At 34.1% G+C, this 24,991-nt stretch overlaps 1 protein-coding gene across 4 annotated transcripts in view; it reads left to right on the top strand.

Moving 5' to 3' along the window:
* The window catches only part of CNTN1 (contactin 1), a 381,066-nt gene that overhangs the window by 74,444 nt on the left and 281,631 nt on the right, over window positions 1-24,991 (top strand). The gene's annotated exons all lie outside the window — the stretch shown is intronic.

Genomic DNA, 24,991 nt, shown 5'->3' with positions numbered 1-24,991 from the left:
CCCGTGGAATTGTAATAGAATATATTAGAGTGTGATACATGGAAGGACAGGTGGTGGTGGAGGATGAGAAGAGATGTTGGACAGTAGAGAGATGCAATGATAAATAATGGCAGATATTTTAGAAATAGAATACATTTAACCTGGAGACCGATCAGTTGGGTCTGAGGTCAGGCAAGGTTGTGACTGCCACCTTTTACATGTGAGTCACTGTGTGGATGGTGGTGCTTCTCAATCAGACAGGAATATATGGACAGAGCAGATGTGAGCCTGTGGGAGATGTTGAATTCATTTTTGAACAGGTTAAATTTTAGGGGTCTATGGAAAATATTCAAGTATAATGTCCAGTATAAAACTGAAAATAGAAATCTGGACTTCAGAAGAGAGATTGGGAATGGAGATAGATTTGAGAATCATGGGTTAATAATAATGAACATTATAGTAATGAAAAGTTACTTTAAACAAATGTAATGATTCAAGGAAATATATATTTTTAATATGATCAATGAGAGTATTTAGAAATTTCAAATTTCCAATTTATTTTACATAATCTCTCCTTGGTCTGAAAATTACTAGGGGTCAATAATACTATGATATAAGATGTTTACTTTTTAGTTAGTTCGTAATAATTGAATTATCTTATTTCTGCTGACCTTTCCTTTTTTTTTTTTTTTTTTTTTTGAGACGGAGTCTTGCTCTGTCGCCCAGGCTGGAGTGCCGTGGCGCGATCTCGGCTCACTGCAAGCTCTGCCTCCCGGGTTCACGCCATTCTCCTGCCCTAGCCTCCCGAGTAGCTGGAACTACAGGCGTGCACCACCTCGCCCAGCTAATTTTTTGTATTTTTAGTAGAGACGGGGTTTCACCGTGTTAGCCAGGATGGTCTCGATCTCCTAACCTCTTGATCCGCCCGCCTTGGCCTCCCAAAGTGCTGGGATTACAGGCATGAGCCACGGCTTCCGGCCCTTTTGTTTTGTTTTGTTTTGTTTTGTTTTGTTTTGTTTGAGACGGAGTCTTGCTCTGTCGCCCAGGCTGGAGTGCAGTGGCGCGATCTCGGCTCACTGCAAGCTCCACCTCCCGGGTCTACTGACCTTTCTTTATATGTTACTTAAATACTACTTGAAAAGTTATCAAACTGAGATAATTTTCTTTCCACTTTTCTTATTAATTTATATTTTAGTAAGTAAAAATGAAGTGTTTTCCTTAAACAATTGACTTTTCTAACCTAGTAAATTATAAGGCCCATTAATGTTTCTTTAATACTTTGTATTCCCAAAAAGGAAAATCTTAATGTAATAAATGATTTTGTTGCAATATTTTATCAGTTATACTTCTAAAGACTGATCAGCTTATACATTTATAGACTGATAAAAATAATTTTAAAATAAATTTCTTCCCAGTACAAATGGAGATTGGCTTTACAACGTTACTCATATTCTCTATGTATCCTTTAAATTCCTTTACAACATTTGTATTACAGTTTATAATTTACAAATTATTAATAGTTGCTGTGTTACTTAATTGTTACCACAATTCTGTGAAGTGGATGTCAGTAATGTTATTTCATGGAAAAAGACACTTTAGCTCAGAATTGAAGGTCACGTAGCTGGTAAGGGTTGAGGGGCCCTCAAGTTGGTTCCTCCACCGGGAGCCCGCAGATCTTTGTCCATACCTGGGCAATTTCAAAGCCGTATCAGTACTTTTGTTAAAACACTTGTTTGTACTGCTTTTACAAATCCCTTATAAGCACACACTAATTAGGAAATCATATCCTTTATAGAAAATGGCCAAGACGTGATCCATCATCTTCTCCTAACCCTCTGTCTTTTTCTCAACTAGGCACAAGTAAGCATCTTGTATGAAACTGAAAAAGTGCTACACTTTTTGGGTTATAACAAAGCAAGGTTATTTTCATCTCTAACAGTTCCTGGCTGATCACCGTGTTCCATGCCACAGAAAAGCCTGAATAATTCCTTTAAACAACGTACTGAAGCCAAGAATTAGCATTCTTTCTGGCTGAATTGCAACTGCACACAGGTTGGCCTCTCATTTTTACAACAATGTTTTCATTAGGTCAGCTGAAAGGCTGACTTCTCTGAATGCAAAGTAAGAAACAGACAAGGAAGAGGAGTTTGAGCAAGAAATAATCTCTACTGAGTACCTTGTGTACATTTTCTCAAATTTTAAATAGTAAGTTTATTCTTATGCGCAATCAAGGACTATTTATTTTTATTTTATTATACATAAGAATCTTTTATTTGTATGTTATTGCATATGTTCATATATAAACATATATGTTTACATGTTCTTTCAAACTCTGGTGGTGTCCCCAAAACAGTGTGCTGTGATGATCAGCATGAACCAATCATCCCAAAGCAGGGTCTACAGAAGGTCTGAGTGGGTATAATTGCTTTCTAGTGGCAATTCATTATTGCAAATTACAAAGTCAGATATACCATAGTGCATCTGTGTGGAATTATAAAGTATTCATTATTGTTATTTTCATTCCTAGATTCAACATGCTTTAAAAAAACATAAAATAAAAATAAGCAGAATAATTCTATGAAGATGAATTTTAGTAGTTGTAAACAATATATCTTTTTTTCTGAAACACATGAGCAATTGATTTTTATTAGTGGGAGGGAAAGAATAACATTGCACTAAATTCTGTTATTGAATATCATAGCCAATTGTAATTATTTTGGAAACAAGAGCAGACTATGAAGTGCATCTTGTGTTTGCCCATGGCCAACAATTAAAATTCAATTTATACAGAAGAAAAAAATAAATACATTATAGATTTGGTGTTTAATGATATTTATTCTGACATTTATGAACTGAACTCTAGTATGTTTCAATTAACCCAGTGTAAGAGGAAACAACCAGCAATGTGAGGGCTTATTTAGTTAGATACAGTGCATAGGAACTTGTCTTCATTTAAAATTTTTGTATTTTGTTCATCATGAATTTTTGCTTCAATTTTGCTGCTTTAGGATATTGCATTAAAATATTATTTATCTTTATTAGGGATTTTTTTTTGGAGTTCCCTTAAATTTCGCACCTGAGGCAAGTGCCTTATTGTTTCATCCTGGTCCTGGCCCTGTACTGTTTAGATATTTTAAAGGCAATAATAAATTGTAATATTTATAGAAATATACCTCTAGGAAAGGTTTCATCCTTGGCCCACTAATTAGTTATGTGTAAATATCTCTAACAGAACATTATTAAAAATAAAAAACGGGAAACATATGTAGAGAGGAGAAGACCTAAGGGCCTATGAACTCTGTTGCAGAGAAGTGAGAAGAGAGTTCTGCTAGGTTGTTTTGCACTCAGGCACAGTGTTCTTTTGACAGGTAGTGAAACAAAAACTGTAACCCTATTGAGATTGAAGGAGCTCTATAGCCTTAGTCATGCCAAGCTTTGTATTTTGTTAAATACTACCAAATCCCTCTTTATAAAGCAATCAACTTTTTTTAGCACCTCAAAGTATGCCACTGTTACCTGGAAAGAGGGGGTTCCTTGGAGAATAAATTGGCAGTCTTTGTAACCTCAGTTATTCTGGAGAGGCATTCACCAAATCAGTGATCCAGAGAAAGAACAGCCCTCAGGCCCAGGGTTGCATTCAGAAAATTTTCAGAGGAAATCATTAAAATCTGTTCGAGTCTTTTCTAAAGAGCCAACTTAGATGCAATATTATCTGGAACTGGAAATAAAACTAGCACTAGAATAATAAAATTTTCAGTAATAAAGCATGTATAAATGGAATCAGAACATTTCTATGGTAAACTTTTATTAAAATACAGCCATTAGATTTTCATATGCATGGATGTGTGTATATGTGCATGTGTGTGAATGTGTGTATTTTCAATGCTTTAGGTATTGAAGCCATGAAAAGAATTAGTAAAGGGTGTATATATAGCTTATACCAATTCACATATTGGGTTCAAATAGGAATTTTAGAGTCTAGATGCCATATAAGGAATACATAAAGCTTAACATATGACATGCCATTAACAAAAATATAATCACAAATATTTCTAAAATGTGTATAAAGAGGGGATGATCAGAGATTGTGCAAGAGACTGAGACTGGCCTGACTTGATTCATGCTTTTTCTGTTATGTGAACTTTATTGGATAGTCTAAAGCACATGGTATATGCAAAATAATAAATATAAAATATGAAGCTGTTACATTTTACTGGTGACAATGAAATAAGCAGGGGCGGGTGCATTATGAAACTAATGAGGTGGAAACTCCCTTATTAGTGTTTCAATTTTAATTCATTGTTTTCCAATCCTATGAGCTGAGTCTTGCTTTGCTTATTGAGTCAGAAACCTCAGTGCATTTTCATTTGTTCATAATTATAGTCTGTCCATGTACTAAAGAAGCCTGCTGTAAGAGAAACCCAGGAAATAAATTCAATAGGATCTCATGAAACTTTTAGAATATTCTAATAAGAAATCACATTAGACATAAATTTAATTCTGCTACAATTAGAGAAAAGATTGAGGCTTGTGAAAGCTTGTTGAATTAGGATCACACTCAGAGAGTATTAGAATCTGGGCTAGAACCATTTCTCAGGCTTGCAAACTAAAATTCTTTTCTTCGTATCAGTCTGTCATCCTGTATTCTTTCCGTGAATGGTCACTATGTATATTTTTTACTTTGGCTTTAGGATAATTTGCCGAGAAGCTTAATTTTGAAGTAAAATAAAGTCAATGTCTAGTGTTATTTATTTCTTTTATAATGTTGTTCTTGCAAATATTCTGCTAGATATGGGAAACTCTGTATATTTAAGAGGGATATGTTCTTATTTAGACAGCCCAGACAGAGGAAACCTGACTATTTATCTAATCTGTGCTGATGCAGAAAGTCCTCAGTTCAGGATTAGTCAATGATAGTGTAAATAAGTGGGAAAGATATGTATTGTTGCTTTCATGAGCAACTGAGCTGCAGAATTAATAAGCACAATAGGCACCTATAGGCTGTGGATTGCCTATGGCCCTACCCAAGGAGAACGGCCAGTTGTAAAATTGGTTAGGGTGGGTGGTGTATTTATGAGGTGTCCAAAAAACAAAATATGAGATCTATTATAATTATTTGGTAATACTAATTATTTAATAATATCAATTTTATATGATTTTTAATTTTTGTTTAAAAGACAATTTAAATGGTCTTGATCTGCACCCTCTTCCTTAATGCTATGCCGAGGGAAATACACACATAGCAATTTGGACAGAACACATGGCAAGTGGCAGAGGAGGATTAGAATCTAAGTCTCCAGGGCTCCTGGCTCCTTAGATTTCTCAGAAAATTATGCTTGTAACTTTATATGGTCAAGTAAATTTACTGGAGGAGACATCTGGTTATCCAGATACTGGAATACTAATTTTGGCTTCACCTCCAACCCTTCATATAAACTTTTTTCTCATATTTATTTCTTATCTGCAAAATAATATACTGCAGATGTTATATGGAATTGTGAATTATTCACATAATTCGGAATAAAGTTGTTTCTAAATTGCCTTCAAGTATTTGTGCTTTAAAGATAAATTATTTTTTATCCATGTGGTACAAGTAAAAAGCAAGAAGAACATGAACTTTCTTTGGCTGAAGCAATCACGCTCATTTGTTTGTCGTCACATATTGTGTCTTATCACAATGTAATAGATGACTTCCATAGTAAGTTACCTAGAGGAATTTTAATTATAATATGAGAAGTTAAAGCCAGAGAATAAAGAATTAAAATCTAATCTGGTATTAAAACTAAGAAGAAGCAAAATAGAGGGGAGATATTAATACTTGCCACAGGGTTATAAGTTTGAAAGATTAACTTTATACCTATACCTGTACAATTTTTGCCATGTTTTCTCTTACCCAGTAATTCAATACTGTAAGTTGACTATTTAGGCTTACGAAAAATAAATATAAGTATCATTTTGTACCTTGATAATTTCAAAATGAATATTGAGCTGATGTTGGGAAGGCATTGAATATATCTTAACAGGACAATCAGATGATTATGGCTGTGACATAAGAATGTTTCTCTGGAATCAATGTGCCAGATAAACTGGAAAAGGAGGCTAATTAAAAAGTTGTTGTAATTGTCTAAGCAATAGAAAGAAGGGCTTCATTAGCGTGGGGACAGTGAGACTAAAAAGATTGTAGACCCCATTAAAATTGCCACTTCACATGCTGTTTATTTCTAAGGGAAGTGGAACTAAAATGCACTGTGTCAAGCTCAGGTAAGTGGAAAAGAAGTATACATATCGTGTGTGCGAATATATATCGTGGATTGGATATACGCACATTGGATATACATATATCCAATTTGCACATAGGCAAATGTGTATAAACATTGCTTTGGTTGATATATTAGTTCTTTTAAAAATTCATGCAATATATCCACCATATGTTGACTCTAATATTAATGTTTCTGTCAAATAACACCTTCAAATAAGTTTAAACTCCATAAAAATTAATACCTGAGTTAAAGACAACTGAATTCCAGATTTGTTTTATGAGACAAAGTGCTGATAAAACACTCTATGTAAGCCTGTAGCCTACTCCTTTTCTGCTCTGACTGGCTTGGCACTTTTCGTTTTAGAAAACGATAGTTAAGTCGTTTTAGTTTTAATTTTACATTCATCCTGTACAACAGTGAGGATTCAGACATTTTTACATCCTTTCAAATTCTCAAAACCTATATTTATTTTTAAAAATATAAGAATAGATGTGTAAACCTAGGAAATGATTTTAATATACATAGTTAACATTTCATTGACTTTCATATGTTAAATCTGTGCTGTGTGAGCAGCAGGAAGCTACAGAGACTTCCGAAAACAAAACAAAACAGTGTTAGCCTTATGATAGTGCTCAGCATTCTTCACTTTAAACAATGTTTTTCTGACCTCTGACCAGAAACTGTATATATATATATATATATATATATGTTGCTATTCTAAGTACTTTCTGGCAAGTGTGAGCTGTTATCCCTGTTCTTAACAAGCAAATTTTGCACAAAAATTAGAGCATGTTTCCAAAGCAATGTATCAGCAAACATTAGTTTACATTATATATAATTGTTAGAAGCATATGTTTAGTATTGGACACAGAACTCCAGATATGATCTCATCAAATGCAATTTTCATGGAACTTATTTTTGTCAGCACACTTACCATCTTCTTTCTCTACAATTTAAGCTCAACGACGGAAAAGATGTGTTTGACTTGTTCTCATTGGTTGTCACTGTATTTGCAATGCCCTGAAGAAGCTGGAGTATAGAACAAGCTGAAGTAGGCAGATCCTCATGAGCAAAAACATGTAATTCCAAACAAGGAAGATTGTAAGATAACAATAACTTGGTTGATATAGGTGGGACGAGTTGATCAGGGAAGAGAGAAGCTCAAAACAAGTTGAAGACTACATTTTTTTTGCAAAATTAAGATCTGTAAGTGAGGATTGGTGACAAAAGGAAGGAGCCTCATATTTGAAAGAGCTCCTCAGAAGGTTGCCAAGTAGTGTGGGGTTTGTATTGTTGGAAAGGCACTCTAAGGAAGGCAGTCATGATTGTGATGTCTAAAGAGAATTTCAAAGACTGGATTCATCTCTGAATGTTTAAGGGAAGACATCGATCTATCAGTAGTTCAATTATTCATGAGAGGGAAATTTGCAATCTTACAAGACAGCACATATTTAAAGAATGATTATAGAAAATATATGTGATCTGATGAGAGTCTCCTCCAAGGAGAGAACAACTAATGGTGATTGTCAACTTTCATGAATATTTTAACAAATAAATAAACTCAATGTGATAAAGTCTGCTTTATAACGTATTCTACTGCTTCCTCTCCAGTGTAATTTCATGAATAACTACAGAAATCACACACTTACCTCTCATCTCAATATATAATTTAGCTATTATTGAATCTTCTTGCACTAAGAGAACATTTAAATTATGCTTTTAGTCTTCTACTTTTGGCCTTTTTTTTTTTCTATTACCTTTCTCTAGTTTTTTAAAATCAAAGTTTACTAAAATATTTAAGAGAGAAATTAGAGAAACTAAGTCTTTTTAAATTTTTTATTAGTATGGTTAAATAATAGTTGTACATATTTATAAGGTACATGTGATACTTTGATACAGGTATACAATACGTAATGATTAAATAAGGATAATAGAATTATCCATCATCTCAAGTATTTATCATTTCTTTGTATTTGGAGCATTCCAATTCAACTGGCTTAATTTAAAATGTACAATAAATTATTGTTAATTTTGGTCACCCTTTTCTGCTACTGAACACCCACTCTTATTCCTTCTATCTTACTATATTTTTGTACCCATTAACCATCCCCTCTTTATTGTTCTTTCTAATGTTTAATAGGAAAGTGGTTATTTTTCTTGATCTACTATATGGAGGAGAGATCTTAAAAATAACTTTAGATGCTGTATTTGGAAGGAAACTAACATATTTAAATGAAGACTACAATTAAATGTTTTTAAATATAATGCATGTTTCTTTAATATAAATGAATTATATATAATGTTTATTTCCTTTGGTAGATATTAATTTGGAAAAATTTTTAGGTATGAGATATAATTACCTAGAGGCCTAGAAACTTGGGTAAGTAGTTTATCTTTAGTTCTATAATTATTTTTTCCATTATATTTTGGGTACTAAATAAATGTCTCTTTGATTACAGATCTAAGCCTGATATCCTAGTAGGGAATAACATATGTATATTATGACTAGGCCACAGTTTATCTTTTTTTCTGTTTACTTTTTACTTCATTTGAGAAATCATTTCTCCTAATCACAAGTAAAATATGAACATAACTTTAAGTCTGGAAATCAGCATTCAAAAACTAAAGTGTACAAATACATAAATCCATGAGTTTAAAGAAAGACAGTAGAAAGACAGAGTTACATAATAAATTTTGTTATGTGTAGGCACCAGCAAGTTGTTTTTATAAATTAAGACCTAAGTTAGACACAGATAACTAAGACAATGGTGACTTGAAATGCTAGAAACATTGCGGGGTAACATTGCCAAAAACAAGTAAGCAAACAAGAAAAAGCCCCAGAGATCAATATGAGGCAAAAACGTAGTGTAAGTAGTATGTTGTCACTGCATAGTTACTTCATGAGTCAATTACAGATATAGATAGATTTTTAATTGTATAAAACAAAAGTTTTTTGAATTATACAGTGTGGCTTATTAATTATCCATTGTAAAAGTTACAATAGCAACTATTTAGGGCATTTGCCTCATTCCACATGATGTATGGTAATGTTATTGCAGCCCAAAGCACCGATATTTCTCTATTATTCCTTTGTTTTAAATTTCTATTCTTTTTTATTTAAAATGGGCCACAAATTATAGTGTCTGTGTTATACTAGCCAGTGTACAGTTGGGACTCATTACTGAGTCTAGAATTCTACAACACTGTAAGACAGATAAGATCAAGAGTTCTCAACAAGAGTTGGACACATAAGATAAAAGTAAAGCCTTTATAATAAACCAAAATTCACTGAATTGCACTCTTAAAATAGATCAATTTTAGGGTGTGCAAATTATATATCAATACAGTTACTTTTTTTTCTTTTGTTTTGTTTTAAGATAGAACCAGGAGAGGATTTCACTTCCAGACATTATTGATTTGTGACTCGTAATTCTTAGGTCTTCTGTGAAATACTGTGGGGTCAATTACTCATGCCTCATTTTTATATTTTGAATTGCTCCTTTTTTCCAGATACATTCCCAACTTTAAAAATGCCCATTGAGCTTACATTCTTAAAAACAAACAGGAAACAAACAAAAATCTTTCTCTATCCCTACTTCCTTCTTTTCTGACTTCTGAGTTTTAGACTTAAGAAAGGAATAGTCTCTGTATTATTTCAACATCTTTAACACCTCCCTTTACTATTGGGTTGAGAGTGACTTTGCAGAATTCACCAGTTACTCTTGAATTGCCAGCTATAACGATTTCTGTACAATTCTCATTTTTCTAGAACTCTATCAAGTAGGCGACACACTTAAGAAACTCTTTTCATTAAAGCAGTTTTTGTTTTTGGCTTCAGTGACCTGTTTTTAACATGTTATATATTTTCTCTGGCCACACTTTTATACTGTTATTTTGTTTTTTGTTTATCTTGTATATCCCACCTCTCCCAGTCTTAAATTCTTCCCACTTATGTCCCCTGATTCTCTTGGCATTAACTGTCACACCTCTATAAAAATGGCATCCCAAACCCTAACTCTAGCCTTGACCTCTCTCTTTACTTTGGGTACATATATTCAACTTCCTTTTTGATCAATATAACATTTCTCACTAAACCTTAAAGTGAAAATCATCTGTCTTTCTCCAGACTCTATCTCCAATATCGGGTAATAGCATATCCATACATCTAGTCAACCATGCTAGGATAGTCAGGGTATCTAATTACTATGTTTTTTTTTAAATTCTCTATATCCAATCAGTTACCAAGTCTTATCAATTCTATCTTGAAATTTCTTTTATATATGAAACCTTTCTGTGTGTATATAGTAATAAGCTCTTCCTAGGACTTAAAGGAAGGTAAAGGCTAATATTACATATGCTGTCTGGGAACACAGCATTTCCTGAATACCTTACTCTTTGGTAACACCTAGGCGACCCTCCTGGCATAGAGTTTAGCCTAATGTAAAAGAACAACTCTTCTGTGTCAGCACAGGATGAGTACTATCACATATGGCATATTGCAGTGAATTAGAAAAAGATTCCTTTGGTAATATACATCCTTCTTTTTTAAAAAGTCACAATGTAAATTTTTTAAGAAAAATATATTTTACTGCCATCTATGGGAAAAAGTCTGGAATGAATATACAAATCTACATTGTCTATGCTCTGATATGTCGTGTTCTAAGGGGTGCATAAACTGCATGAGCACACATGGTAGCTCTGCATAATGCTGTGCTTTTCAAACCCCAGTCCAACTGTTTAGTAGCTTAACCTTGGTAATATACTCAACAACTTTGAGCTTCATATTCATCACCTATGGCATGATTAATAACACTGTCTCTTTCAGTCAGTCTTTGGGAAGGGTAAATATGGAAATGTGTATAAGTAATAAGCAACTTCAAATTTACCTGTAGATGTTTTCAGTCTATTGCCTCAAAAGCACATCATGACAAGATACCAGATTGTGGAAGTCCTTACACTAATGTAAAGGGGCAATGAAAACACTGTTGGTTTTAACATTTCACTACAAATCATTAAACATGTCTTCAGGACTATTTATTTGAGGTCATTTCAAAAGAACCAGAGGAACAGTCATCCTATTTTTTTAATAACTCAGGATGTAGCCTGGAATCTAATTATACCTGAATGTTGGACAAAACTATGTGAAGGCTTATTACCAAACTATAAAAAAGTATCTTGGCTTCACCATTTCCATGTTATCATCATATTTTATTGTTCTCCTATTTCAGAGGTCAGCAAAGCACAGGCCGTGGACTATATCCAACCCCTGTACTGTTTTTGTAAATAAAGTTTTATTGGAACATAGCCACATGCATTCATTTATATACAGTCTAGGCTGCTTTCCTGATACAAGGGCAGAATTGGGTAGTTGTCACAGAGACCGTATGGTCTGGAAAGAATAAAGTATTTATCTGGCCTTTATGCAAAATATTTTTGAACCCCTGATTTTTTATCCATTTTAAAATACCAATTCACTTGACTTTCCGTTTTGCTCAATTCTACAAATAGACAAAAAATATTATATTAATCTGGAGCATAGTGAGTCTCATTTTGCCTTTCAAAGTATCTTTTATGAATGAACATAAACCTAATTATAGCATGCTGGCTTAAACACGAACAATCCCTTGGGTTTTATCTTAAAAAAGAAAACAAAACTAACCAAAAAAAACCTAAGACAAAGCAACTTGTTCATTTTTGCCAGATTTTTATTGGAACTACATAGAAAATATTTCCTATAAGAAATTGGCTCTCAACGACTGATTGTTTTGTCATTAAAATATAATAGTGGGGAAAAGTCCATTTAGTAGTTTTAGAAGAGCCATGTTATTTGATGATACAGTGACTGAGTTAGTTGCCTGTTTGAAACTATTTTTGGTTGATAGTCAGGAAATTCCATGAGTGCCTACTTCATTCATTAAATCAAGTAGTTGAAACCTTTCCTTTTCATATGGAAAAATGACTAAAAATTAGTCAGCATATTGTTATGGAAAAATATGAACAGTCAGGTAGATGTAGTCTTACTCAAATACTAGCTGTATAATTTTGGGATAGACTTTAGTTTCCACATTTCTGAAAGCAAAATAAATAATCTTTATTTTTTTAAGGATTTTCGATAATTATGTTAAAATCTTAGTAAATAACAGTTTCTTAATTAATAGTATGGTAAAGATTGAGTTCATTAAGTAAAATATGTCAAATTTACTCAGAATATTCTTCAAAAAGTCTATTTCTCAAATTTCCCCATCTGTTTGTGTGAATTTATTTAGCAATTTGTTTTGTGTGCTACTTCTCATTCTTAAAAACAAGTTAAGAACTTAACCTTACTTACCTTTTTCCACTTACCTTTTAAAATAATTCTACCAAGGACACTTATAATTTAGAAGCTAGTTGTCTGGTATCATTTGGATGTGTAGATACAGCTAAAGGAATAATTAGTTACGGAGTAAGAAAATAAACAGCAAACCTTAAGAGATTAATTTTTTTATTGAGCTTTCCGAAGTCCTAAACATCAGTGGCCAGGGATTGAACCTTAATTATAAGTACAGCCTCCAAAAGCATTGCTGTCATTTAAGACATTCTTTTAAATGTGTTTCTTTAGAGTTAAGCCATGAACATGAAGTTTTCCTATTATTGACTGTAAAACAGTTAAGAGATGCTTTGGAATTCAACATAGAAGGTCCTCAAAGTTAAATGAAAATAAGAGCAGAAGTTAAATCTATTTTTAAAAGAAGAAATTGAATATAAAAAGTGTCATTGCCATTGATATCAAAGTGTAGGTATAATCATAGTTCAGCAGGATATATTTTAGCTAGATTATGAAAGCTTTTTATAGATGAGTGCAGTTCAAAGCAATCTGATTCTGGTTTCTGTTTCTGCCATTGTTATGAGGACTCTTTTACATTGGAAGACTAAATCTCCCCAAACAGGCATCATTCTGGAGCAAATTGAAAGAGTTTGAGCTTGGATTATAGTCAGGATTCCTAAGATCTTCTGGACCATGTGTCTTTCTCTTGAAAAGCCTTCAGACCGAAGTGTGTTCTCTTTTTATATCCTATTCTAGGCCATAGTCCTACCATGCCTAAAAGTGACCTGCTTTGGAGATATGGCTGATCAGTACAGGTATATGGAAGAAATTCTCTGTGAACTGTGTAATTCACAAATTTTAAGAAGTTGCTATAATTGTACAGGATGATCATGGGAAGCTATATATCTCAGTTTGTCTACCTAAGATGGGCATCCTGGGAGGATGACAGGTGAACTTGTCACGTACATATCCCAATTGGGAAAAGGAATAAGGAATTATCTGAATGATTAGGTTTTGAAGTTTAAGACCCCTAGGAATTCAAAATATTTGAGAAGAAAATTCTGACAATGATCCATAATTTATTTAGTTAACAACACTGTGGGCAGCTACAATATGGTTTCAGCTACAATATGGCAGCTACAGTATTTCACTTGATTCCCATGCTACCTATCAAAATAAAATAAAATTTGAAAGTCTTTCTTATATTTGCATGTCTGATATTTTCATAGAGAGTGCCATTGTGTGAGAAGAAAATGTCAAATTCTCTATTCTCAGGAGGCTGACATGGAGGGATCACTTGAGGACAAGAGTTTGAGGCCAGCCTGGGCAACACAGTGAGATTCCATCTAAGAAAAAAAAAACACCAATCCTCATTTCAAGGTTCATCTCAAAAATCCATGAATCAAAAGAGGAGGCCTTTAAGGAGAGGTTAAGGCATTCTATTCAAGCCTCTTTTTTTTTTTTAGAGGTCCAGGGTTTGTTGAGTAGGAAAGTATGATGTGGCTCCTGGAATGACGCTCATACCAAAGGGTAGAATTTTCGTTTTAAAAGAATTTTATGCAAAAATGATGGAAATTCTTTTTTTTTTAATTTCTAAGGGTGATATGACTCATTAATGCATCAGACTTTCTTTTGCACCAGACAGCAATCACATACTCACTACTAAGGTTACCTCTGTTAGCAAGAGGTATCTCATCTATAAGCAGCTAATAATGGGAACCAAATAGATGAAATAAATCAGATGTGAAACAAATATAAGACCCTCAAAATGTAAGTGACCAGCAAAGAGAATAGTGCATCTTGGGACATAAGCTATGACTATATTAGACCTTCAAAGCCATATTTGCACAGATAGGTAAAGTGCTAGGAACAGGTGAACTCACAACCATACCTGTGGGACAAAAGGCCTCAGATGAGATAAAGAGTGAAGTCAGAAGAAGAGAGATTTTATATAAGCCACCAGAAGACACAATAGCACTGCACTCTCACACTTGGGTCTCTGTCTCTTTGGACATCTGTCTTGACCATTCCAATAGAAAATTTAAATCTTGGTTCAGGCTGGGCCATTGATCCTGGTCCCAGTCCTCTATTGAGTATGTGTCAGAGATCCCTGGGTGAACTTTCCTCTCTTTTCCTAAGGGTTCCATGGGAGACAAATATTTCTTCTGCGTGTATTGGGAACAAACTTAAATGTGGTACAAATTTTGTTATTTTATTATCTTGTATGAGCTAACAGGAGGGTTAGTCATTGTTAAATTTCTGCCTCCCATTAAATTTCATCATTAATCAATTTTTTTAAACCAATATCTGGGTTGAAATGAGTCACCAAGGTGAAGAACTGGAACATAAAAACCCAAAAGCAACATGATCAAGTGAATATAGCAGAATAAAAGGCCCTAAATTTAATTGTTTCTATGTGTACACTGTGTCTTCTCAATTGTTCTCTATTATAGTCAGAATGGATCCTTATTGATTTATTTAACGCATGTTTATATTTTGGTTTCTGCATCTGATCTCATATTTTCTCAGGAGAATATAATGCTTTTCCTTTAGAATACAATGTTAATTATCAAGGTAACTGAGATTTGGAAATTTAATGGGCTCTTTCTGTTCTCTTCCTACTATTAATTTTTTATTAGTCATCTTGAGAGAATAAATATTTTTAGAATACTATCTGAATATAATTTTGTCTTGTCACATGAGAAATTGTTAATTTTTGAAGTTTAATTTTGTTACATAATAGTAATTTGAGTGAAACCATCCCCTATTACCTATCTATCAATATGCACACATATTTTTTAAAAGTTCCAATAATAGTGTTGTACATCATAAAGTGGGACAAATTCAGCAGTGATATTAAAGTATTATAGTTTTATTTGAAGTATTAATTTCTAATAGAAGTTGATAATGCTGAATAAGATGGTGTTTTGGATATGAACATTCAAAGCCATTAACAGGCTTTGAAAAAATAAAAAAAAGTCAAACCCTTTTAGCTTAAATGTATTTACTGATTTTATAAATGTAATTTATGAATATGCCAAAACCTTATATAATAGTCAAAACAACAACTTAAAACTTCTTAGGGATTAAAATGCAACTGATCTTCTATGGAACAAATTGAAAATTTTTGCTAAAAGTAAGAACATTTTACTTACTATAATTTCATAATTATAACTATGATTTCTAGTTATACTATTTAACTAACTATAATTTCATAATTACTGATTTGTAGATATCCACTTTGGATCATTTCTAGTGTAGTTACTAGATGAGGTCTGTCTAACACTGAAATTTGCTGGAGGGACAATTGGAATGATGCATATTTGAGGAAAATTTAGGAAAATTGGGTTACCCAAGTAGATGGAGGTGTATGGACTTATTTTGTTGATAAGAGAAAGTGATTTTTCCAGCTTCATAACTGATCCCCTGATTCCAGTGTTCTCTACCTGAAAAATAATGGTCTGCATTTTATAATATCATAGTTGAGTGAAAGAATCCACAATCTATATGGGGTAGCCAAATAAAAAAAATTTAAAATGACGAATTATCCAGTTTTTCCAAGATATAAAATGATGACTTAATCCTAACAGAAGCAATAGAGGAAGGGTGTGCATGCTGTTGCCAGAGACATAAAGGAAATAAATATGACTGTATTTATGATAGATTAGATGAAAGGAATAAAGAAAAGAGGAGAGAAACTGGTTTTGGGGTTTCTTCTATAGCATAAGGGAAATTTTCAAATGAATGTAAGTAAGAATATAAACTGTTTTGTTAGAGAACAATATGAATTTGGTCTCTATTTTGCTTTTAAAGTACCAGTGGGAGCTCAGCTTCATTTATTCTATAGGACATAGAAAGTTGAGTGAAGAAAAGAGTCAAAGATTGAGTCCTAGCTCCATTAAATATATTTATTAAAGATTTTAGAGTGGGTGATTTCTCTGAAAGAATTAGTATAACAATAGAAGAACATAAAGCTGGCATTTTAAACATAATTATCAGATGAACAGTTTTGAATAAAATATAGCTGTGTGAGATTAAAAAATATATGTGAGAAGATGCAAGCTGAAAGCCAGTCTTGCCTCCTATACCTGACTCAAAAATCTCAAAAGATTTTGCGAGTTTTGAATTTGTTTTTTGTTAGTTTGCTTGACATTAAAATGTTGACTTCTACAAAGTGAATAAAGTAGATTAAAGGCTGATCATCAGACTCCCTTGATAATGCAAATTACAGAGAACACAACTCTAGTAAACATCAATTTCAATATGTTATTGACAATGTGACTTCTCTTACCTTAAGCATTTTCTTTCATATGGTATTATCACCATTCCAGTAACAGTGTTTCAGGTAAAATATGATTTAAAACAACTTGTATTTTAGAATCACAACACTCCTTCACTCGTTGTGTGAAACATGTAAATCAGGTAATAAAAAACAAAAAGATGAATAAAGAAGGGAAACTCTTCTTATGCTAGAAATTCATTTTGAGAGATGTCATTCATTAATGCTGAGGTAAATATTATAAAAATGAAAGACACTTTTTCTTAACATTAGTAAATAAAATATAGATGGAAATTATATGTACAACATAGTTACAAATTTCTTACCAATTAATTTCTTTATACTGACCATCTTCACTTGTAGATTAAATTTGTCAATTTTATGCTAAATTTTCAGCTAACAGTAAAGAAAAATAGATATTCTCTTCAAGATTCCCACAGTGTAGTTAAAAATATCAGATATGTAAACAAATTATTACAGCATAGTGTAATCCCCTGCTACAGAAGCCCAAAGGGTGCTATTACTCATTTTGACTGGATGGTTCAGGACTAGGGAAAATATGAATCTTTATCAAACTTCTAAAAGAAAATATAATTTCTGAATTTAGACCTGCATTTGTTTGGAGATGAGTCTTCATATGGCGCTATCAATATATTTTTAGAAAGTGGGGATTTAAAATGTGAAACTTGCACCTGTGGTCTGCTACTTACTTTTCTCACACAGCAGTTCCCCCAGTAGTAGTACTTTAGTTAAATGCATTAAGAAGTTGAGTGGAAAAGCTTTGGTAATTGTTTTATTTAAGGTAATGGAACTTATGTACAGGCAATGCAATGAGTCACTTCAGTTTTTCAAGATAAATTGAGATAGTTTTAAAGATTATATCGAGGGTTCTCTTTCTGGCAGGTTATAGATGAAAAACTCTAAAATATGACTGTAAGAAACTTGTTTTTAAATGTTTTGCTGAGCGGGCTAGAAAAGAAAGTATTCCAAGAGGATAAAGATGAAGTGAAAGCAGGGACCCTGAGAGGCAAGCAAGTGCCAAGCTTGGAATGTAAGATAAAGCCTGGTTTGCCCAAGTTGGAGACTGATAGAAAAGCTCCCCAGAGAGCAGGATCCCAAAGGGCAATACTGTAAGAACAGGTTCAACAGGGTCGTGTTCTATATGGGAAATAAACCTATCACTGGGAATATACATCAAAGAAATGTACTTACCCACACCTTGCCACTGATTGGATTGGCACAAATCTGCCCTTAGAATTCAGAAATATAAGGTAGCCTTCACTCAGGTTTGTGGGCAGAATTCACCTGCGTGGTCCAACAAACCTCAACTCATACCTTTGAGTGGTTACAGATTCATAGTCATGGGGTGGATGCAAAAGGAATCCTTCGTAGTGTGAACCTAAATTCAAGGCATTTCCTAGATACAGTTCTAAGGAAATGAGTAAATCATCTGAAAATTATAAAATGTAAAAAATAAAATAGACTTAAAGCTAACAAAAGCGTGACAGGAGATCTAGACTTACAAAGATTTCAGATATTGGAAGTATCAGACACAGAAAAAAACTATTTAGTATTATATTAATTTTCTTTTGCTGTCTGTATTGTTCCATTTTTGCATCACTATGAAGAAACACCTACAGACGGGGTAACTTATAAAGAAAAGAGGTTTAATTGGCCCATGGTTCTGTAGGCTATACAGGAAGCATGGTGCCAGCATCTCCTCAGTTTCTGGTGAGGCCTCAGGGAGCTTTCACTCATAGTGGAAGACGAAGTGGGAGCAGGCACGTCACGTGGCAAGGAAGGGGGTGAGAGAGCAGGGGGAGGTACTGTCTCACGTGTCCGTGTGAAGAGACCACCAAACAGGCTTTGTGTGAGCAACAAGGCTGTTTATTTCACCTGGGTGCAGGCTGGCTGAGTCCAAAAAGAAAGTCAGCAAAGGGTGGTGGATTATCATTAGTTCTTATAGGTTTTGGGATAGGTGGTGGAATTAGGAGCAATGTTTTGTGGGCAGTGGGTGGATCTCACAAAGTACATTCTCAAGGGTGGGGAGAATTACAAAGAACCTTCTTAAGGGTGGGGGAGATTACAAAGTACATTGATCAGTTAGGGTGGGGCAGAAACAAATTACAATGGTGGAATGTCATCAGTTAAGGCTATTTTCACTTCTTTTGTGGATCTTCAGTTGCTTCAGGCCATCTGGATGGCTTAGCTTGGGCTCAGAGGCCTGACAGTAGGATACTCTTTTAAACAACCAGATCTCACATTAACTAACTGAGGGAGGTTCACTTATTACCATGGGGATGGTGCTGTCATGTATGAGGGATCTGCCCCCATGAGCCAATCACCTTGACCTGGCCTCACCTACAGCATTGGGGATTACATTTCGACATGAGATTCAGAAGGGACAAACACCCAAACTATATCACTGCCATAACAAATTATCATGCACATTGTGTCTTATGACAACAGCTCTGTAAAAACATAGTTCTGTAGGTCAGACGTCCAGTATGGGCATTACCAGACTAAAATCAAGGTATTGTTAGGTTATATTTCTTTCTTGAGCCTCTATGGGAAAATCATTCTCCGACTCATTTGGGTTATCGGCAGAAGTCAGTTTCTGTGGTTATAGGACTGAGCTCCTTATTTTCTTGTGCTGCTCTAGGTTAAAGGTTGCACTCAGCTTCTAAAGGCCACAGAATGCCTTTGTGTACCACCTCTTCATCTTCAAAACCAGCAACAGCTGATTAAGTCCTTCTCACATCACATCTCTCTCTAGCCCTTTCAGTCTAAGCTGGCAGTGTTTCTGGTGATATGAAATTCTCAACAACTCTGTGAGTGTCTTGTGTATGTCACAAGGCTTTACTTCATTAGATAAGAGGCATGTCCATGGATCTTTCCAAGGTGATCCCTTCATTTTTGGCTTCTGCTGAGATGGCTGAAGGGACTTATAAGGTAGAAGATATTTACAAAGTGGTTGCTTTGAATATTATTAGTAGAAGTCTGGGCATTAGAGACTGTCCAATCTTCAGAACTGGAAATCCAAGGGAAACTGAAGCAGGATAAATTAAAAGAAAATTATCCCTAAATACATAAAAATGAAATGCAGGACGTCAGCAATAAAGAAGAACTGGAAGCAGAGAAACAAGGGAAAGCATCAGTGAAGGAAAGGCAATTGGACTGATAACTTCTAAATTGCAACAATGGAATCCAGAAGATACTAGAATGTGGGATCTATCTAGAAGATTCCATCTCTCTGTGAATACCTTCCATGTCACTCTGCTCACTTCCATCTTTCAGTTATACATTATTTAACTGGCCTCATTATTGTATTTATTCCCTTGTCCTTTAAATTCAGTTTAGCACTTCTAATATCTAATAAATGAGTATAAATCTGTGTCACATATTTAATTATTTATTTATTCAACCAATATTTGTCATCAGCTCACTATGATGTTCGTTATAGGCCAAGATTTACTGGAATACTGGTGATATATTAAAAAATCTGCCTCTATATCAAGTTATTTATTTATATCAATTTTTCCAATTTAGAAGTTGTAAGCATAAAGTCATACTGTTCATCTTATTTATAATATAACCTCTCAATTGTTTATCACTTAAAAACCTTTATCTTTATAACTTTTATCTTATATAATTTTCAAACAATTCCATGGTCTCTCCTAAATGTTACAGTTGACTCAGGACTTGGCAGCGATCATCAATCAACAATAATTTGTTTAGCACCAAATATGTGCTCACTACTCTGCTTAGCACTTTTGGGCACACGGGGAAAAGTGTTACAGCACAGCTGCATCTTTCAGTGTCATTAGAGACTATTCATTATATTGCATTTGGCAGACTCCGCTTTTTGTTATTTTTATAATTGAATTATTTTGGATTTTTAATAACTTCTAGTTCCTCATCACTTGTATTAGAATAAATTATAGAATAGATGTTCAAAGTTGTTGCTTTATTTTTCTGAGCATGACTAATATAAGAAAATCTCATGACTTTTCATTTCATTTCATCAAAACAAGAATTCCTTGTTAAGTAAAAGTAAATCCAAGCAGTCACAGGGATTTAGTGCCTGAGATTCAACGAAGAATAAAATAAAATAACTGTGAATTTTTCATAAAGCAAACATAAGCTTTATTTTTTCCCAGAATTACACAATGACATTCACCTGGAATGTAGGAAAACATTTTGCCAAATTCTAGATGAATTTCATTGTGTGATTCATCTGGAATTTAACATTTTGCTGAATTTAATAATTTACTAAATTTTGCTGGATGTATAATTTTATCTGGAAAATATATAATGTGGCATCTCTTATGTAGAGGATAGAATATTAGTGTTAAACAGAATTGGTTTGAACCCTGGCTTTGCAAACTACTAGCTGTGGTTGCCTAGGCAAGCTATGTATCTCCCCTGAGCCTCATCTCACTATTAAAAATAAAAAAATACTAGAATTCAAACGCAGTCTTTTTTATTTTGAATTATATTAACTCCAAACTTGGCATGAGCATATTTGCAGAAAGTCCAGTGTCTCCTCCCATCGTCCAAGATTCCTAGAGAATTGCTCCATCTAATGTTATCTGCCCTGCTTCCAAATGCCAGGCTCAGAGAAAACCAGGAAGTTCATCCATTGATTTCTGTCACTATACACACAGCCGCTATGGAAAAATAGTTCCCAGCACATTCTAACTGGTGATTTTGCATGCTACTGAAACGGATTCCTCAACACTTGCGAGCTTCATGATACCATCTGTCATGTAAAAGCACCTCAGCCAGTGTTCCTACATGTCCACCCTGATGCAGTAGCCAGGACAGGAAAGGCTGCCAGCTTCAGCCCTTCTGCAGGAGCCTCTAAACCACAGTTCTGAGCCTGGCCAGGCTCTCCTTTGCCTCATGGTGACCTATTTGGGGCTCCTGATAGCCTTTCCTGCCAGCAGCCTCAGTCAAGAACAGAAAGACTTCAAAGAGGTTCCGGTAGCATTAAAATCACAAAAGGATCCTTCTCCAACAACCCCAAATGACCCCTTGGAAAATTTGCTAACACCTCTGTGACCCAATCTTGAGGAGACTTCAGTCAGCCATAATTTAGCAGATCATAAAAGGACCTATTCTTACCTTCCCCCAGGGAAATAGATACCTCCTAGGTGACTAGAGGCAAGTAAAGTGACTGTTTAAAGTTCTTTCTAGGTTTAAGTTCACTAGTAAAGCTTCTCTTTCTTTTATGTTCTGCCTCATCACATATATCATACATCATGCTATTGTTAGGATTAATGGGATGACATATGTAAAGTACCCGCTACATAGTAGACACTTTATACATGTTAATTTTCTCTCTTGTTCGATATTCTTAATTTTTAATTTAGATCTTCATTGCTATTTTTCATTTTCACTATATCCCACATGAGATTATAGAATCTATAGAAGGAGTTATGTCTTATATATCTTTCACATCCACAGATTATTTAGTATAATTCATTGCAGTTACATATTAATTGCTATATAATTATTATTTCAGTGAATACTTTGAGATTGATTTTTTCCATATGTAGATAATAAAATCTGCTTTTTAAATTTCTTTGTGTGACTTTCTGCTATGAAAGTTATTATTCTGAGAAGAAGCTTGGCAAGGAAAGGAGATGAATTTCTAATCCAACTATTTGCATTTTGATAACTGAATCACCCATCAGTCAATAACACTTAAATTGCTTAGAAATTTTCTTGAACACTTGAAATAATGGGTTCCCTTCTTTCTCAGAAATGGTGAGGCAAGAATACATTTGTAAGAGGCATACTGTTGCAATGAAAACAACCTAAAGAAACTGAAATTTGAATTCTGAATCTTCACTGATACTGGCAAGGGAACAGGCAAGTCATTTAGTGATCCTCATTTGGCAAAAAGGGGTTGACAATGAAAAGATCATTATAAGGATTACAGAAAATACATGCATGCTGTCCTGTGATAGGAACTCTTTAATTTAAAAAATGCACACACATGTTGAAAAAGTTGGAAAATAAAAGAAATAACTCATAATCTCATATCTCATGGATAAGCTTTTGTTAACATTTTGAGATATTTTGAGTTCATATATGCCTAAATTTTAATATCCTATTTTTTACTTCATGTTTCATTGTGTTGAATTTTGAACTTTTCCATGTTGTAAATTCTTCAAAAATATTATTTTAATGCTATACTTTATATAATGTGGACATTTCTCATGGTTATACCAAATTTTTTCTATTGTTTAACTTAAAATAATTGTATTATCATTTTTGTAAAATTTCCATATTTCTGTATATTTCCTTGGAAAATATGATGGGAACACGTGGAAGATTCTTACTTTTTAGATTTACACCTTTGATATCTGCTAACTTAACATTTCTTCTTCCATCTAATCTTGAAATACCTCCACAGACCCATGACTTGTATAAATCTATTATTTTGCTGACCTTCCCACATGTGTGCTGCCCAGGGCTAGTGTTAATAGCATGCACTTTGCCTATATTAAGGAAGTCTAGCAGCTGCATGCCCCTCTGCTTCCTTCTAGCTGCAAATTCTAGTACATGGAAAGACTTGCGCAATACGTGTGACTCCTGCTCTTAAGGTCCAGACCCAATTGGCCTTTGAGATTTGTCACATCCAGCTGATGCCCCTTGCTGCCTCTAAAAGGCAACACAGATGAACTTCAGGAGCCAGGGAATCTCCCCGACAACTTCCTGCGGTGGGCAGTGTTATGGATAGGAAGCCACATGCCCAACTTGACCCAGTGAGTTGTTACCACCTTTATGATATGATCACTTCATTCTACCAGAAGAGCTCTTAGAAAACTTGACCCCTAGATTAGAGCTTTCAATTAACATCTATGGAGAATTTAAATGAATAGGCACTAGGAATTTTCTCTGCGCATCACTATCTCCCTTAGAAAAACAGACTGCTTTGTCGTCATCTCCCTGCCTGTATGTACCTCCTTGCCTTCTCACTGCTGTCCAGACTTTGGACCCTAGCAGCATTGAAAATACCAGGGATACTGCTGCCCAGTAAACTGTAGGCAAGAAGGGTGTACAGCACCCCTCATTCAAAACCACTTTCCAATCTTAGGGGAGAATTTTCTGTCCACATCTCCTGTCCCACCGCCAACCAACACAAGAAAGGGTGCAATGTGAATCTTTTTTTGTCCATACATTCTTCTCTCCAAGTCTGTTTCTGAAGCCCCTTTAAAAATTCTTTCCATGTTAAAAAATCCCCCAAAACTAATTCTACCTAATTCACATCAATGACCTTAATTCAAACTCAAGGAAGCCCCTTGTAATAATTAAGGTCTGGGCTTTTATTCTCGGTTAGCCAAGGATTGTCTTCATAGAATCCCTGCGTTTTAGTCTCAGCCAGTTTGTAAAAGAGAGGCTTTCCGGTAGTCTATGCCTGGGGTTAGGAAAGAACACTTTCCTCAAATTCTTTATTTCATATTCTCACAACAATTTTGTTATTACTTGTTTCCGTTAGCGTTAATAACTACCCTTTTTAAGTGCTCTGTTTCACAAATTTAATATTTGCACACATTGATGCCTATGATAGATATTTAGTTCGTCAACTTTTTTTGTTTTATATTTTAGCAAATGAAAAGAGACTCACTTTTAACGTGGCATCAGTTACCTTTGATTTTGCTCAACCCATGTCATTGTCTTATTTCCAGAGATGGTTTATCACCTTGTTCCTGACAATATGTATACGTAGAGTAAATACCTCAATTACCAAAATATGTCCCAAATTCTCTGCTATGGTCTAAAATTCCCGTGGTTAAATTTACCATTTAAATTGTTCTTTGTAACCAAAGTTGGATCATTTTCTCTACTAGACCAGTTAAAATACATGTGGGCACTGAATTTTTCTTTTGATGAAGTGATGTTGATTCAGTTATCAGACTAGCTTAGGAATAAATTTGGGTGGAACTAAGAAATACATGTAGACTATTCCTTTAAATATTGTAGTCATATACCTATATTTCATTACTCTAAAATCTACAATGTTCATTTACACCTATAATCATTTTTAACCCTCACAAAAAACTGTGAATTATGTAGCTTGTGCACAGAGCTAATAAATAGTAGAAACTACAAGATAATGTAGATGTCACTTTGTTAAGATATGCAAAAATGGTCTCC

Source organism: Gorilla gorilla, chromosome 10 (genome assembly GCF_029281585.2).
Source record: "Gorilla gorilla gorilla isolate KB3781 chromosome 10, NHGRI_mGorGor1-v2.1_pri, whole genome shotgun sequence".
Classification (NCBI taxonomy): domain Eukaryota; kingdom Metazoa; phylum Chordata; class Mammalia; order Primates; family Hominidae; genus Gorilla; species Gorilla gorilla.
This window is presented reverse-complemented; position numbering and strand designations above follow the sequence as displayed.